Below are 19,512 nucleotides of genomic sequence, written 5' to 3' on the forward strand. Positions count from 1 at the left end.
TAGGCTTATACATATATGGTACTAAACAAAATCTATATACAAATTGGTTTTAGAAAGATATAATTGAAATACAAATTGTATCCCAACGTTTACTTGTTTTGTTGGGTCTTTCTCTTTCTCGAGTAATAGAAAGGAAAGTAACACATCGTGGCTTTAAAGTTAAAGTTTGTTTTGTTTAATGACACCACTAGAGCACATTGGCTATTGGATGTCAAACATTTGGTAATTCTGACGCGTAGTCATCAGAGGAAACTCGTTACATTGTTCCATTAGCACGGGATCTTTTATGTGCACCATCCCACGGACAGGATAGCACACACCACGTCCTTTGATATACCAGTCGTGGTGCACTGGCTGGAACGCGAAATAGCCCAATGGACCCACCGACGGGGATCGATCCTGCGTGCGCTTTACCACTGGGCTACGTTCCGACCCACTGGGTTTATTAACATCCAGGAATTTAAACTAGAATATCACCTGTTGATTTCTTCATCTCCTACCCTGGTTCACTCATCCAAGTATTAGTTATATACCTGTAGAACCTCAGCAGACCCACTGGGTTTATTAACATCCAGGAATTTAAACTAGAATATCACCTGTTGATTTCTTCATCTCCTACCCTGGTTCACTCATCCAAGTATTAGTTATATACCTGTAGAACCTCAGCAGACCCACTGGGTTTATTAACATCCAGGAATTTAAACTAGAATATCACCTGTTGATTTCTTCATCTCCTACCCTGGTTCACTCATCCAAGTATTAGTTATATACCTGTAGAACCTCAGCAGACCCACTGGGTTTATTAACATCCAGGAATTTAAACTAGAATATCACCTGTTGATTTCTTCATCTCCTACCCTGGTTCACTCATCCAAGTATTAGTTATATACCTGTAGAACCTCAGCAGACCCACTGGGTTTATTAACATCCAGGAATTTAAACTAGAATATCACCTGTTGATTTCTTCATCTCCTACCCTGGTTCACTCATCCAAGTATTAGTTATATACATGTAGGGGGTGGGGGTGGGGATGTTTAGCTCAGTCGGTAGAGCGATCGCCCGAGGTGCTTGGGTCATACAATCGAATCTCAGCAGACCCACTGGGTTTTTCACCGTCCCAACCAGTACCTTATAAGCGATATATCAAAGGCCGTGGTAGGTGTTGTTTTGTCTTCGACAATATGCATATAAAAGATATATTGTTGCTAATGAAACATATAGAGGGTTTCGCTTGAAGCCTACTTGTCATTGGCGGATCCAGGACATATTGGGGGGGGGGGGGGGGGGGAAGACAAAAAGGGCACATTGGCTCGTTAAAAGGGTATCTTAATAAAAGTTTTAATATTTGCAGTTAATATGAATGCGTTTGTGTATATATCACAGTGTACGAACGGAAGTGTACACTAAATGACTTACTGCGGTTTTCTGTAGCGCTAGATTAATAAAGATTAGTATATGAGCTTTGAGGCCCGTCGGAACATTTTTTTAAAGTGGGGTGGGCTACTGATCAGGGTCGTTGTTGAGCATGGCACGAGATGTCGTGCCATGCTCCCCCGGGGAAGTTTTTTTAAACTGGATGGCTTTAAACGCGTTTTCTTGGCATGTGAATCACAAAATTAGCCATTTTTACACAATAATTTTAAAACTATTTTAAGCTTTATTTTGCATAATATTATAACCCAACAATGTGGGTTTTTTTCCCTTGGAATCTTGATAGCAAAATTACCCATTTTCAGACAGTGATCACTTCCTCTTTTGGAGTTTTATAGCTCAAACATTATTATTTAAAAGAGTTCAAACCCTTTGCTGTTATATCTCAATCACTAAATCGTGAAGTTTAGCGTTGACCGGAGCCGGGAGAACCGGGAGAACCGGGAGGGGGGCCCGGGAAAAAAGCCATAGAAAAAACGATACAAAGGGGCATCTGTAAATTATGGCTGTGAAGGGCACTATTCTAGAGTCAGCTGTCTAGGTAGGGCAGATATACATAAAAATGACAGAGCCTATTGTTCATTAGTAATTTTGAAAATCTATACAATTTCAAAGCAAAAACTATTAGGATATCATAATGCAACTTTGATCACGCAACTTTAAGTCGCTCATTACTCGCGTTAGACAATGTGGTAAACCCCAATGAGACAAAACAAAAGGAGTAAAGTTTGTTTTATTTAACGACGCCTCTAGAGCACATTGATTTGTATCTTATCATCGGTTAGTGGACGTCAAACATATGGTCATTCTGACATATTTCTGCCGCCACATAGGCCACTCTTTCCGATAAGCAGCAAGGGGTTTTTTATATGCATTTTTCCACAGACAGGACAGCACATACTACGGCCTTTGATGAACCAGTTGTGGACCACTGGTTGGAACGCAAAATAGCCCAAACTGCAAATGGGGTTTACTGAGAAGGATCGATCCGATGACCGACCGCTTCACAGGCGGACACACTACCGCTTGAGCTACATCCCGCTCCCCATTGAGACAAAGTAACAGACACACATCTGCAAGCTTGCGCATACACACACAACTTAACTTCATGCAACTAAAAAGGCTCATGTGCAAAATAATTTTTACAAAAACAAAAAGGGCAACTGAACATTTTGAATGCACTTGAAAAACTTAGGGGGGGACGCGTCCCCCCTGCCCCCCCCTGGATCCGCCTCTGCGTGTTAGAATTAACAAACGTTTGACATTCAGTAGCCGATTATTAACCCATCAATGTGCTGTAGTGGTGTCGTTAAACAGTACCCTACAGCAAGAAAATTAACTTGCGAAAAAAAAACACTCCAATCCACCCACCGACCCTCTGCCCGTTTTTGCAATCAATGTTCAATGTCACCGGTAGTGGGAGCTTCTGCAAACCCCACCCCACCCCATCCCACCCCCACACCCTGGCATAAGCTTATGGCAGTTACCGAAGATTCTCCATCGGGGCCCGTGCTTACTTTAACGTAATGACATTTGAATGGCGTTGCCATGACGTTAAAGTCTGACTAAGGTTTATAAGCACGGGGCCTGATCTTATGAATGGTAACATTAGGTTTGTAATAAAAGTATCAAAAGGGTTCCTGAAATGAACCCGTCATCTATCAATTGACATTTCAGAGACTGCGTATCCTCTACCTTTTGACCATCTGAAATCTCGTGTAATACCCATCTGTTTTAACAGGACAAATGCAGGACTTAGGAATTAATGAAAGGCAGTTTTTACTCTTCGTAGTACAAGTTGTGCCAAGTTTTCTCCGACATTTAACATTTATTTCAACACAAGAATCTCGAATGATGTTTCCATCTGCGTGACTTCTTCACGGTTTTGTTTATATCCGGCACACAAATCGACTTGCACAACCGGAAGTAAATGTTGTCCCACAGCAAGTAGTCTCTTCTCTGACCACAAAACACGCTTTTTATTTTTTAAACTCCTGATATGTTCTCGTCTATTGTTTGAGAGACCAAGAAAGAAGAAAAGATATTTAATGAAACAGAGAGAGAGAGAGAGAGAGAGAGAGAGAGAGAGAGAGAGAGAGAGAGAGAGAGAGAGAGACCCTGTCATAGGAAGAACTCTAGGGAAGTCGGAGATTGTGTCCACAACAGGAGTGCTTATACTGTTTTCTGATGGATGCACACACAAAAAATGTGTAGGTAATGTTGACCATACTTCCATCAGATAACTGTTCAAGCTCGCCTGTCATGGACTATGGACACAACCTCTGACTTGACTAGAGTTGTGTCAAAGACAGTTCAAAGACGGACTGATCACTTATAGTTAAACTTGTATGTTTACCGAAATGACGATCTGTTTCTATCTGGAAATACCTGGAGCTGTTGGACTGATCACTTATAGTTATACTTGTATGTTTACCGAAATGACGATCTGTTTCTATCTGTTGAAACACCTACTGGGTGACTTACCTTTCAAGCCACGTTCGTCGTTAGCTCCACACACACAAATCGTTTAAGCTTAATAATGCATGTATTATGCCCCCACTGAATCGATTCTACGGTTAAATGAATCCGAACAAAGAAGTCACCTAGACAAAATTACCTCTACCAGTGTTTATGTTACAACCATTAAAAACTATTGCCAAATTAGAGTTCGGGATAATATTAGCACATTAGCACGCAGATATAAAATAAACTTAAAAATTAAGCCTAATTATAATGGATATATATTTTTAAAAATCAATGACCGATACATCTGTTGTCAAATTTTAGATTTTTAAGACAAAATTAGGCTAGGCCTATTTAGTACTAGTAACACCTTTTTAATACGATTTCAAGATATAATTTATAAATTTATATTTCAAATTCTAGTGTTAAAAATCTTATTTATAAAACTTCCAGGCTAATAGTTATAAAATGCTTATCGTATTTTATGCATAAAACATTATTTGCTAAGCAAAATTATTATTTTTTATAAACTTTCGTTTAGTTCGACTAGTGTAACCACTTTTTGAAACAAGATTTAAATAAAACTATCAATGAATTATAAAATTTAGTAACGAAATAACAATAAAATTTGTGTAATATAAACTTACCTTTTGCCAACCGTTACATAGATTATCACGAGATAGAGCGTAAACAGGTTTTAGAAATTACTCACCTTATCGAGTAAGCTGTTTGTTCTCTGTTGAATGTTCTGGTAACCTCTCCCCGTACAGCCTGTCACTGGGGTCACAGCGTGACGTTCTGTCACTACCCAGAGGCCGGGCGGAACCGGGTGAGGTCCCCAGATCGCACACCCAACCCCAAAGCACAGAGACTGCGATTGCGGGGCCGCTGACGGGCGTGGTCTCCGAGAACCGGGAACGGGACCTAAGACTCGAACATCTCAGGAAATAACGAAGTAAGCGAAATTCTGTGGTCAGAAGAGAGATTACTTGGCGAGTGACAACACCCACTTCCAGTCCGCCATCTTGGACGAACTTGTCGCTGGTGTGAGAAGGAGTTCCGCCGATGTGTCAGGCGCGCGGAGTTTTATAGCTGGTGATACGTCATACGGCTCAAATAGATCAGTCGTCACTGGTAACCAATGGGTTCTAGTGGATTACTGCACTTATCGCATGGCCTGTTTGTTTGTATTTATAAATAACAAGCTCATTGCTCAGTGATTGTCGTTAGGGTAGATATTAATGGGCGAGTTCATTGCAAGGAAAGGGGTTTCTAATTATTGAAGTATATTGTAACATGTGTGTAAGCAAATGTGTTAACCGTCGACCAAAACTGTCCACATAAAAACAGAAATGTAAAAAAATCTTATAATGTTGCAACATATTGACGATCACTTTACAAATTATATGTTCTCTCAATCGATCAGTCATTTATTTCCATATATGAATTATACAGACATGAACCATATCAATAGCAACAAAAGAACAACAAGACATGTTACAGTGGTTATACTACCCTAGTACAATTATAATTTATATACTAGTAACACTAGTTAACAAGTGACAGTGTCATTAGGTAGGGGGTCTAGCAACTGAAAGTATAAGACGTCTTAGTTCAAATATCTCATAGCAATACTGCCCTATGATTGGATATCAAGGATATCATTATACGTTATCTTTGTATTTATTGCATATAAAATACAATAGGCTCGTACGATTCAGGGGCGGGTGGGGGGGGGGAGGGCAGACGTACCCCCAACACACGTACTTGAGGATAAAAATGAACTTGTGTGTGTGCGTGTGTGTTTTGAGAGGTTTGTGTTGTTTTTTGTCGTATAAATAAGGATAAAAATTTGGATGTTGCCCTCACTACAAATTGTGGCGTCCACCCAACCCCTACTTTAGATTTTCTTTCCTGCAGGCCTGAACAAATTTAAAGAATATGTAAAGTTTGGGGTCAGTTAGGCGCCAGTTACATATATGAACCTTGCAACTTCATTTATCTTTCATAATTAGTTCAGGTAGTTTGCTCCACATACTTACATTAAAACACATTTATTTTATATGAAGTAGTGATGGTATCATTTATGTAGGCCGTGCGAAGTTCTAGTGAAAAGATATACATAGCGTCGTGATTACTTGTCTAGGAAAAGTCCATCCACCGGTTCAGCGCCTTGCTATAGAATCTTCAATTTGCCACTACATGATGAACCGTGGTACGTGACACCCCGACTCCCCCACCTCCGCTCGTCCATTTTGACTTCAGCAAGTCTGTTTTGATACATTTATAAAACATAATTCTGTGTCACTCACCACTCCATCTAAAAGTCACGTCTCGTCATATGTCACGGTTAGCAGAATCAGTGTCTACGAGTATCAACATCGACAAGTAAATCGTGCAGTTTATCACAAATATGTTAGCATTTGAACCCCCACCTGTTTAAGGTCTAAAAGGTGTGTTTCCAGGGGACATGCCGAAAACAGTTAGGTAGGGTCGTTGCACTTTTTTTCACCAACATTTAATTATTTATTGTAACTAATTTTCCTGCTTATAAAGTTATATCCAATCAAGGTTCAAGCAAGCTGCCCTGGACATGCACGCCTCAGCTATCTGGACTGTCTGTCCGGGACAGTGAGTTAGTGGTTAGTTTTCAGTGATAGAGAAGATGATTTAGTGGTCTTACACCTACCTAATTAGTCGTTAAAGTTCGCTCTGGGTGGGAGCTGGTACCGGGCTGCGAACCCAGTACCTAACAGCCTTATGCCTGATGGCTTAACCACTACATCGTCGAGGCCGGTCAACATCTGTTAAAGATACTGTCATGAGTTTGTTTCCATTTAAAACGTTTCTGACTAACGGTGCCTTTTGGTGTTAACAATTACATATTCAATCCCGCCTTTTGGTGATAACAATTACATATTCAATCCCGCCTTTTGGTGATAACAATTACATATTCAATCCCGCCTTTTGGTGATAACAATTACATATTCAATCTCGCCTTTTGGTGATAACAATTACATATTCAATCCCGCCTTTTGGTGATAACAATTACATATTCAATCCCGCCTTTTGGTGTTAACAATTACATATTCAATCCCGCCTTTTGGTGATAACAATTACATATTCAATCCCGCCTTTTGGTGATAACAATTACATATTCAATCCCGCCTTTTGGTGATAACAGAACAGAACAGAACTTTATTACACTCAGGTCGTTATGCAACGGCGTAAGAGGAACATACATATTCTGATTTTGACAAGATGGTTAACAGGAGGATACAAATAATAGGAATACATTGCTTGGTACATATATGAATACAAATACAAATACATGACATTACATTACATTATAAAGATATGTGTATTAATAATATAAATACATGATATTACATTATAGAGATATGTGTATTAACCATATAGATGCATTCTGCGATGTAACAAAGTAGAGATATATTGTAAAATATAATTATTCAGAAAATTTCAGTTAGAACTGTGTACTTTATAATTATTGGTATTACAATATATAGGTATAAATAAAATAAATAAATAATAATAATAATAAAAATTAAATTTTCATAAAATAACAATAAGACATAAAATAATGTAATACGATTTAAAATATATCAAGTATAGTTCTATGTTGACCTTTAGTTTCATTAACTGGTTAATGTATGGTAATTTTGGTTGTTGTTGGGTATTGTTGTTGTTATGGGCGTTTAAATACTTGAAAAATTATATTCATGAATTTGGCTAATTTTTGTTAGTGTGCTTATTCTTTTACTGCTCATAAGTTCTCTAAATTTATATATATTTAGTCGTATATAATAATATGGACGTAAACATTCTTTCCGGGTATTATTGAAAAAACTACATACCAATAAATATGAAATTCGTCTCCTATGTCGTTTTCATCACAAATAGTACAGTCTATTTTCTAATAGAACTGTATTCCAACGTCCAGTCTCAACAGGTAAATAATGGTTAGAAGTCCTAAATTTTATCATAACAGTTCATAATTTTTCAGGAATAATATTAAGATAATTTTCAAAATTTAGTTGGTCTTTGAAATATTCGTAGGTTTTACCTCTCGATGATTCTAAAATATTATTTTTCCATGTTTGTAAATACTGGTCGTTTTGTCGTATGCTAATTTGTTGTGATAGCCATTTTACCGATAGAAAGGTTTGTGATAGCCATATATTACTCATTCCTAGATAATCTAAAATAGTTTATTCAATCCCACCTCTTATTGGGGATATCGGGGCGGGACGTAGCCTGATGCGCGGTCGGTCTGGGATCGATCACCGTCGGTGGACCCATTGGGCTATTTCTCGTTCCAGTCAATGCACCGCGACTGGTATATCAAAGGACATGGTATGTGCTATCCTGTCTGTGGGATGGTGCATATAAAAGATCCCTTGCTACTAATGGAAAAATGTAGTGGGTTTCCGCTCTATGACTGTTAAAATGACAGAACAGAACAGAACAGAATTTATTTACACTCTGCCCGTTCAGCAACGGCATAGGAGGGCTACATATGTTTGACATCCAATAGCCGATGATTAATAAATCAATGTGTTCTAGTGATGTCGTTAAACAAAACAAACAAACAACAATTGTTGGGAATAGTGGTATCTGTATAACAAAGTGTTGTCCTGCTAATATTTGTAATATTTAATCTACTAATAATTTAGTACGTACGAAAACAAATATATACATCACGAAGTAAAATGAAAAATGGTTTCATTCAATTATTTTATTGTTTTAAACTACAAGTTTTAATTATGAGCACAACATATATTCACACACGATATATATATATATATATATATATATATATATATATATATATATACATATATATATATATATATATATACACCAAGATAATTTCATTATAAAAATGTTCGTCGATCAAATATATCGAATCTTAGTGAAAACGCACCAATCAGATTTATTGTTGTGAAAAAGATAAAACAGGAAATACATGTAATACTCTATTTAAGTGGGTGGGTTTTTTATAACTAGGTGTATTGTTGTAGTTATTGTATATTTTATAGCAATATAGCAATAGCAATAATAACTGAACATCACGAAAAATGTTGTATATATATACACACTGCAATAAAATACACGCATTATTTTTTTTACGCCTAAGGACCCCCCAGCACATTAATCTCACAAATCAGACATACGGTGACTGATATGGGACTTGGTGGTGGCGCGTGTGCTGGGGATTATGTAGGGTGAGGGGGTCTGGACTAGGCAAGCGAAGTTTCTAGGGGTTTCGGGGTTATGGTCTCATGAAAATGTCCATTTAAAACAACAGCTTTGACGAAAGGGCTCGACCCCCACACAGCCTCTCTGCAACTATAGTATTGCTACATAGGGGTAAGGCGCTCGCCGGATGTCTAACATTTGTCACAGTTTTCGTTCCAGCCAGTGCACCAAAACTGGAATATCAAATGTCGTGGTATGTGCTATCATGTCCGTGGGATGATGCATATAAAAGATCCATCGCTACTACTGGAAAAATATAGCGCATTTGACATCCAATAGCTGATGGTTAAGAAATCAATGTGCTCTAGTTGTGTTGTTAAACAAAACATGCTTTAACTTTAACTTCATTGCCACATATACTGGTGTTTTACTAGCAGTAAGGTGACTTTGTATGCACATTCACAGGACAGCACATACCATGAAATACATTCCTTGAATTTCCTTTTTTTACCGTGGGAGTGTTCGTCAATAACTTGGTTATACCCAAAGAGATGTGTGAACTACAAAGATAGGCCTATGTATTTAACTAGTATAACTTCTTTAAACAAATATATATCTGTAAGTTTATCAAAGATAGGCCTATGTATTTAACGAGTATAACTTCTTTAAACAAATATATATCTGTAAGTTTATCAAAGATACGACAAAACGTTTCTTATATAATTGAAAAATAAAGCAAAGAAAAACACAGCCTAGGCGATGTTTTTAACAAGTTGGGTCTAATTACTGCGATTCACCAACAATTACAATGAACCAAGTATGTTGTTGTTTAAGCGAGTTTGTAGCTTGCACGGTGATTAGCACGCCATTGTGGACAGGTTGACAGAAACTAACAGTCCATTGTCTGTAGCGGCTTGTGGTGTCACTGTGGACAGGTTGACAGGAACTAAGAGTCCATTGTCTGTAGCGGCTTGCGATGTTGTGCCACTTGGGCCGTCACCGGTTTATGAGAGCTCCTACAAGCCGTATCTCTCTTGGAAAACCGCATCATTCGGCTTCCTTGGAGTTCTTAAATGCATCATATTTGTAGTTGAAAGTCGCAGCGATATTTGTAGTAGAAAGTCGCTGCGTTCTATTGCGATAGAAATAATATTTGCATTAAAAATCAGCGTTTCATATCGTTGAAGTTGAAACAGGTGATTACTTGAGGAAGAGAAAACAATCACGTTTTATATCATCGAAGTTCATACTGACCATATCTCTGCTGGACAATCGTTGTTTATTTTGTCTGGAGTTCATGTTCATCATATTAGATCTCCCCCGTGACCTCTGACCGAGTGATGGCGGACACCATGATGAAGTTGCACGATGACGTGGGTGACGTCGCACGGACAGAGAACAGACGTGGAAGAAGCAGAAACCAGCATGTTAAAAGAGTTCGCACGAATTTCAGCGAATTTCAGGCAGGTTATATATTTATACGTGAACAGTACTTTATTCTCAATGGAAGTGGATTTTTATCTATTTTGATGTGTGTTTTCCCTGTTCTAATCAGTGCCCCACGACTGGTATATCAAAGGTGGTGGTATGTATTTAAGAAAGTGTATATAAAAGAGCCGGACCATTTCCTGCTAATGAAAACATGTAGCGGAGTTCTTCTACTGCTAGTGTCAGACTATCTACTGCCAGTAGAAAGTTGGCCAACTTTCTACTGGCAGTTGGTAGTCTTAGCCTAGCATTAGTTGTTAATATGAGCGCACCCGTCGTAAGTCGGGAGTTAGGGAATTACAACGCAACCGTCGAGTTGGCCAACTTTCTGCTGGCAGTTGACAGACTGAGACTAGCATTAGACTACGTGTTTATAGGATATTAAACGAGCGTCCATTTCGTATCATGTTTGTCCGGAGTGAAATAAGTTTCAATTGTCACGATCTTTAGCGAATAACAATGTAAATTATTTCTCGAGGGACATAAACATGATAGGAAATGGTAGCGGGTTTAATATCTATTTATTACCCATAATCAATCTTAATTTATATCACTCAACTCGTTTGGTTGTAGTCGATGACGTCACGAAGTGTTACGTCCTACTTTGATATGGAACGTATCACTTTGATATGAACCAATATATTTTTTAACCATATGGGTAATAATAATAATTACAAAATGTTTGACATCCAATAGAAACCAGTGTGCTCTAGTGGCGTCGTTAAATAAAACAAACTGTGATTATCTGTAGTGTTCAAGACACGGACCCAGTTATTAGGCGATGTAAAACTGTTTCAGCTATTGAAAAGTTGCAATGGGTTTTTTTTACCATTTAAATTTCACATTATACTTACGTTTTACTTAAGTGATCAGTTTTGTCAAATCGGTTGGACTTTCATTTGCACTGTCACGTACGTATAAAGAACATTATAAATACTTATAATAAATAGTTAGTATTAGGGTTAGTTCGCCAAGGTAAACGTCTACGGTCCGGTTTTTTAACATTTTGACATTTATTGGAAGTCCGTTACGGCACAGCAATAAATATGACAATAATAAATATTGTGTCGGAGACGTTTGTTTTGATGAACTAGGGTTAGGCTTAGTGACAGTGCCAAAGGAAAGTCCTTCCGTCAAATCCAACGCGTGTGTGTGTATTAGCTCAGAATGTAGTTCATGTCAAACATACAAAGGTACGGGCAACGGGCAACTCATTTTACGTGCCCCTATCCACTAGGGTTCAGGCACGCCCACCCCGGATTCAGCCTCTGACTTCGCCAGTGACCGACTCCGGGGCGGGAGGGGGGGGGGGGGGGTTGGGAAGTGTGGGGAAGAATGCAGGGGATAATTTTTAATAGTGTGGTATGACCACTTAAAAAAAGAATCAAAAAACTAAAACAATTTGGGGTCTACCATTATCTTATAGTTATATTATATATTAAGTATAGTAGCACCATATATAAAAATCCTATATCATTCTATTTTTTTAATTATTTAATTAGTAGGTGCAATTTAAATAAATTTTCAATCGGGCAGTTCGAAAGAAATATATTATATAATTATTTCCTTATTATGATATTTATATATATATTTTTATTTTTAATTTAAAATTAGCCCTGGAGGATAATGGATTCGCAAAGGGGGGAACATCGCGCCACTGGCCAATCCGGCGCTTCAACAGGCCCCACTCCTGTCGGTCCGGATTTCCACGGGGGGGGGGCGTTCCAGGGGGGGGGAGGCCTCCTAACAGGCATCCCTATCGGTCCAAACCGCCAACGCCCTATCGCACCCAAATAAGCACCCTACCACGGCGTCCCCCCCCCCCATCCCCCCCCCCAGGTTATCTATACAACACGGGTGGGCCATACTTAAATGAAGTGAATAATATGAAGATGATGGTATGTGAAGAAAAAGCCCGCGAGCCGCCGTCTGGTGTGGTGGTGAAACGTATATGCTGTCGTTGGTGATGTTGAATAGCAAGTAGGTTGATCCAATTCATGGGGTGAGGTGTCCTCGCTGTTCTCCCCAAGCATTCGTGAGCTCTACACCCGAAGGGGTGCGTCACCTAAACGGATGACAAATGTCATTGCTATATAATCCTCGGTGTCACCTAAGAAACCACTCATTCGTTAAGTGGGTGGCACCGAGTACCGGTCAGGTTTTTTTGTTTGTATATATACAATATTGACCGATCAAATTAATACCGTTTAAAACCTGTTTGTTTTTTTTGTTTTTTTTAAAAGAATGGAGCATATAAATTAAAATAATACTAAGTTAAAATGCTAAGAGGAAGGTTTAACAACTAATTAATGCATTTATTATAACAATTAATTAAAAGTATAATCAATATACCGTAAATAATTAAAAACTAAAACACATTCACACCCAGCCATATATTCCGCCTGTGGCGGGCGGCACAGACACTGCCAGGTGTATGCGCCGCCAAGCCACGGCGAAAAACAAACATTCACGCAACCACTCTCACACTAGGTTCAGATTATACATTTTGGCCGGCTAAAAGCACAGACCAAATAGAAGACCTTTATTAAGGGACCGAGTTCTAATTGGTCAGAACCCGATCCCAGCCAGCCAATAGCCCCAACACCCAATAGATATTCATTTAAGTAAAGATAACAGTAAAGGATAGACGTACTAGCAGAGGCCAGCAAGAAAAGAAAGAAAGTGGGGAGAAAAAATCCATATAACTTAAGATGGAAGAAATAGTAAGATATGCCGCGCAAGGCGATATCCCAAGGCAGTACACGGCAAGACCCGGCTCTTCGGATATCACCGAATGGCACCTCGGGAGCGCTCGTGAGCGGCAGTCGTCAATTAAGACAGAAGAAAGAATACACAGTGTGTGTTAGGAGTAGAGCGGATCGATAGTCGACACTCAGTATGAAGAGGTGCGTTGCGACTGGCTGAATCTCTATCCCCAGGCGGAGCCGGTTGAGATAAAAAAAAAAAAAAAAGCCAGTGTTAAAAGAACAACCGGCGGGTAATAAGCAGCTGCGATTGGCTGGATTTCGATTCCCTCTCTGGAAAAAAAAGAAAGAGAGGAATGTGGATGTTACAACTCTCCAGTCAATACGCCTAAAAGTGAATGAGAGAATAGTGTGTATAGGCTGTTCGGTGTTTCTAAAATGGATTAAAAAGGAGAAAAAGTTTATTAGTAAAATTAATTAAACATTTATCATTAAGAAGGAGTTAAAAAATAATGTAAAAATGGTTTTTCGGTTTGTCCACGGGAGGGTAAGGCCAGAGCCGTTACCACCCTGGACAACGTTTGCCACCAGCCATCTGTCCGCCGTTGTAAGGTGAGTGTTAAAAATTAGCAGGCTCCTGATTGGGTATAACAATAGAGTCCTCGGACCGTACTTAGCTTAATTAATTAATTTTAATTTTATGTGCCAGCTACTTGTTATATAATTATTTTGGTGTCATTTACAAAAGTTAAAATAGCCCGTTCCACCTCCTGTTTGAGAGCGGGGGGCGGGTTAAATATTTTAACAGGGTTAAATTTAATATTTAGCTTATCCATTATTTTTTTAAGAATGTTTCTTTCGTTTGTATATTTATTACAAAGGTACGTACCTCAACAACTAGAATCAGTCCTTTTAAACATGCATCTAAAGGAGGATCAATCAGAGATGGCCTCGTAGAGCTGTTAGCTGCTTATTATCAATCAGAGATGGCCTCGTAGAGCTGGTAGCTGCTTATTATCAATCAGAGATGGCCTCGTAGAGCTGTTAGCTGCTTATTATCAATCAGAGATGACCTCGTAGAGCTGTTAGCTGCTTATTATCAATCAGAGATGGCCTCGTAGAGCTGTTAGCTGCTTTATTATCAATCAGAGATGGCCTCGTAGAGCTGTTAGCTGCTTATTATCAATCGGAGATGGCCTCGTAGAGCTGTTAGCTGCTTATTACATGTTATTGGCTGTGTGTTGTTAGCATACGGTCATCACACTGTTGTTGTATAGGCAGCAAAACGTATTGAATATGTATTTCTAGAAGTGTTGTTTTATCTTACAGCTGAGACGTCTGGACGAGATGTTTGCCGCGCGCCCGTTCCCCGGACGAGAGTTGATCAACAGACTGAGCGCGGAACTAGGCTTGTCTTACTTCAGTATAAAGGTATTATTACAAGCAAGCAACACAAGCATGGAAATTAAGCACCACCTAGTTTGATGAATACCAAACACTGAAATTAATGTTCCCTGTATACAGAGGATATTGAACACGTTTGACAGCAAGTAAGGCTGTCATTATATTAATATTTAACGAATTCTACGGAAAAAGACAGAAGACGTAAATATGAATGAAAATGTATGGTAATTCACTATGCAGATAGAATCACACTGATGTGCTTCCCATAAGCGATTTATTCGTGCCATTTCGGTAAATACCACCCAGTAAATAGCCAGTAAATACCACCCAGTAAATAGCCAGTAAATCTAGAATATGTAAAAACTCTCAGGTTTAATTAATTTCCACTTGTATATAATGTAGCTCGTAATACTCATCTATCCAGTCATTGCAATCTTAACTGTCATTCTTTACTATTTGGTGATTCCTTAGTGTTCAAAACAATAGTTCAAAACTTCATTATAAATAGCAAATGTTCATCATTTAAACTATTTACTCCGCTTTAGTTTCATTCTTCGTGTTTTCCTTTACTGAGAGTTTTACGACGATTGTAGCGCAACGTCACAGATGCAACGATATTGCAACTTTAATCAAAACTTTCTTTTTCTGTTTCAGACGTGGTTCCAGAACAAGAGAAGTAAATCTCGACGTAATGGAACATTTGACTTAGATTGTTCAGCCGGAGCCACAGCTAATGAATCTGCGACTTCCCAGCAGAACACAGCTCCCGTTGATAGTCTTCCAAACGAGGACGCCTCACTCTCGAAGCCAAGTCAACAGAACCAGCTGACACCACAGAGTACGCCCACGCTGCCTCCGGTAAAAGCAACGATCTCTTCGTGCACCTCTGTCAAATCGGAAGTCTTGAAAGATTCAGACAAATTTTCTATCAATGCTATTTTGACTAAACCAGCTGACTTTAACTTTCGTGAAGCTGAGTCTAATTTCATTGTGGGAAACAAAGCTAATATTGGTAATGGAGTCAACAGGAAGCTTGATGTTCACGATCTAGAAGCAGACGTGAAGATTACACCTTATGAACCTGGTAACGGTGCCCTTAGCAACCAGTATTATGTAGAAAGAGCTGAGTTCACAGATAATGCACCTGTATGTTTTAGGAACTCGGATGTTGGTGAATACCAGGTGAAAAGCGGAATGCGAATTACTAGTCCTCCTGAAGATGCTAAAAACCTCACCCAGATGCGGTGCCGTGCTAGTAGTGGCAGTGGAAGTGAGGACCCGCTCAGTGCTATGTATGGCCGATATGCGTTATATGGCGGCGTCTACTTTCCTTTTATGTACAATTACCCGTGTTACGTCCAGACGAGCGATGACGTAGAGCACGAGGCGAACTCGTCCCTCGTGTGTGACCTTGACAGTCACCAGGTGAAGGAAGTGAAAAGAGAACAACTTCCGGAAGTTCACCCATCAAACCACCACGTGTTGTCCTGGAACTATATGTACTGAGTTTGTACCCTCTAGTATTTGAAGTCTTCAAAACAAGGGTTTCATAATACGTTCTAAGATATAGTATGTTTATTTTTAGTGATGAATTCGTGTGCTGTTTCAAAACCCCAGTTAAAATGTTAGACAAGCTTTTTCTCAGAAAAACCAATGTGTTTTATTTGTATGGGGCCGGGTGAATTAGTCCTTCCCATCAGGTAACGCCATTCTCTTAGTATGGTATTTACTACAAATTATTTATTTTCAAAATTGCACACAAACATAGTGGGGGTTTTGTTATTACCAAAACAATTTAACTTTTTTCTTACATCAAATGAAACTGAAATTATTTACAGAAAAACACAAAAAAACAATGTTCATGGAGGCTGGGAAAGACTGTAGAAGAAAAGGTGTTGAAGTTTGGATAGACAAAAAATATTTTACACATCTCCAGCCACACGTGTCGTCTTTTATACATAACATTGGTGAAACATAAAATCATGGTCTAATAAGTTTTACGGGTAGGTGTGTGTGTGTGGGGGGGGGGGGGGGGGGGTCACCTTTCCTCAAGTATTTGTCATCAAACGCGATTAGTCTTATTTTGCGTGTATTTTTTTTTTTTTTTTTTTTTTTTTTGCCATTTGTAAAAGGTGGCTGTTGATTGTCCAGTTGACAGTCTCAGAGCAAAGGTATTTGACGTCTGAAGGTATAGGTTGTAATAAGTCTCCAAAATGTTGGGATTCTCTACGGTTCCCTAGTACATCTAGAATTTGCGCGTATTTTGTGTATATTTTCCTCTGGATTTCCTGTCTTCTGCTTATATATATATATAATAAAAATTGACCTTTCGGGTTTAGTACTATTGTGTATACATGTATAAGAATAACTAAGAAGGAATGTGTATTATACGTTACTGTCAGGGAGATGTGATGAAGCCTTTGTGGATTTTAAATTATGCTTAAAATGTCGAAATGTTAACAATCGTCAAGTTGTAATAGTTGTAACAGTAGTCTAGTCTATTAATATGACAAGATTATATTTGTCAAATCTGTTTGTCAGATATGTGTTCTGTATTTAATGTAAATTATTTATTTATTATACATATTAATATCCCAATGTGTATTGTGCTTGTGTATTGTATACGACCTTACATTGCAATTTCTACTTGTATTAAAATCTATCATGTTTAGATTTTTGTTCGTCTTTTTGTCTCACCTTTTGATGTCTTTCTGTCTATTTGTCTGTATGTCTGTCTCTCTCTCTCTCTCTCTCTCTCTCTCTCTCTCTCTCTCTCTCTCTCTCTCTCTCTCTCTCTCTGTGTCTGTGTGTGTGTGTCTCTGTCTGTCTCTCTCTCTCTGTGTGTGTCTCTCTCTCTCTCTGTCTCTGTCTGTCTGTCTCTCTCTCTCTCTCTCTGTCTGTCTGTCTCTCTCTCTCTCTCTCTCTCTCTCTCTCTCTCTCTCTCTCTCTCTCTCTCTCTCTCTCTCTCTCTCTCTCTCTCCACTAGACGGTACATGTATATGTATAGCTTTATACTGAAGATATATATAGATATATTTTCAGTATAGAGCTATACTACTTACCACATTTGCATATACATGTGTATTGTTTTATAAGACGCCAGTGTCGGGTTACTTTAAAGGTCTAACTAATTGAACAAGTTTACTGGATCTATCGTGTTAAGCCACCTGGGATTCTATATATACATAGAAATGATAGTCGACACACCGATTGCTTTTAATCATCCAGGTAGTCTTGTGAGATCCTAAATAAACATTGTGTTTTTTCATTGCTGTAACACTGACCGTCGCCATGCAGTTGGGCAACATATCAATAAACCCCGTGTACATCAATAGTTAACACACCGATACCTCCCAGGGTGATTCGTTACGTCACACGGCCACTGTCTGATCAACGCGCTCACACGAGCTCAACAAAACACTGCCAGGTAAGTAAACCCATTAAACGACATACCCTCCTAACTGTGGGGAGGGGTAGAGAATGGGACTAAGCTAGTGAAAGACCTATTGTAGAATATTAGTCACGCACGGGTTTGGGCCCAAGGGTCCTGCCCCTCCACCCCATTTTTGATAAAGTAATTCTGTCTTTACTTTTGTTTACATTCGTCACCAAAGTACAGTGTTCATTTATGTTAGCCTCCCTTCCCTAGGTGAGGGTGGGGGTTGGGGGTCGACATTTCCTGGGTAACCTGTCTCGATCCGCCCCCTAAACTAGGCTCGCACAGCCTAGACCCACCACAGTTAAAACTCCTGCACTCGCGCCTGTCCGCAATTAACGAAGCTTGGATCAGTAAGGTAGGAAGAAAGGAAATGTTTCATTTGACGACGCACTCAACACATTTTATTTACGGTTATATGGCGTCAGACATATGGTTAAAGACCACACAGATATTGATAAAGGAAACCCGCTGTCGCCACTTCATGGGATCGTTTATATGCACCATCCCACAAACAGAATAGTACATACCACGGCCTTTGGTACACCACTGGTTGGAACGAGAAATAGCCCAATGGGTCCACCGAGGGGGATCTATCCTAGACCGACTGCGCATCCAGCGAACGCTTTACCACTGGGCTACGCCCCGGCCCTTCTTGGATGAGCGTCTGCGTTTTGACCTTAGTTTGATGTCACTGTGACGTGTTTTCAACTAACGGAACGTTTTTTACAACTAAAATTACATATTAAATAGATTTTTCCTGTTTAAAATGTCAGTATATGAAATGTATTTGTTGTTATTCCGCGTGTAGTAGGTAAAGCTGTATTTCACCTCCAAATAACTGCATAGGCTACGTACGGAGAAGTTCATATTAGGGAGGAAAATTGAAATTGACCTACTACAAACATTAGGACGACCAGAAACACATTCTAAAAACACAAACTGTTATTCTAAACCTCAAATTATATTTTGTGTCTTTAGTTGTTAACCCTTTAATGCCCGTGACAAAACTAGCATGAATTCAGATAAAATATTGGTTTGTGAATAAACATAGCATCATTTAAAAACACGTTTGAGTATATTTGAAATAAATATTAATTTTTTATTTGTTTTTAAATGTACTCATATGAGTACATCGGGCTGTACTCGTATGAGTACAAAAGTAATTATTACATCAGATTTTAAAAATATTTGTTGTAATCAGAGAAAAAACATATCAAATTCATTTAACACACCATTAGAACAATGTAGCAGATCTATAAGTGCAGAGAAAAGACTACAAGATAAACATGTTGCCGTAGGTGCCTATTGTACTCAAACGAGTACACATTTAAATGTTTGACTCTGTTCAAATATAAGTTTAAT

Source organism: Gigantopelta aegis, chromosome 3 (assembly GCF_016097555.1).
Source record: "Gigantopelta aegis isolate Gae_Host chromosome 3, Gae_host_genome, whole genome shotgun sequence".
Lineage (NCBI taxonomy): Eukaryota > Metazoa > Mollusca > Gastropoda > Neomphalida > Peltospiridae > Gigantopelta > Gigantopelta aegis.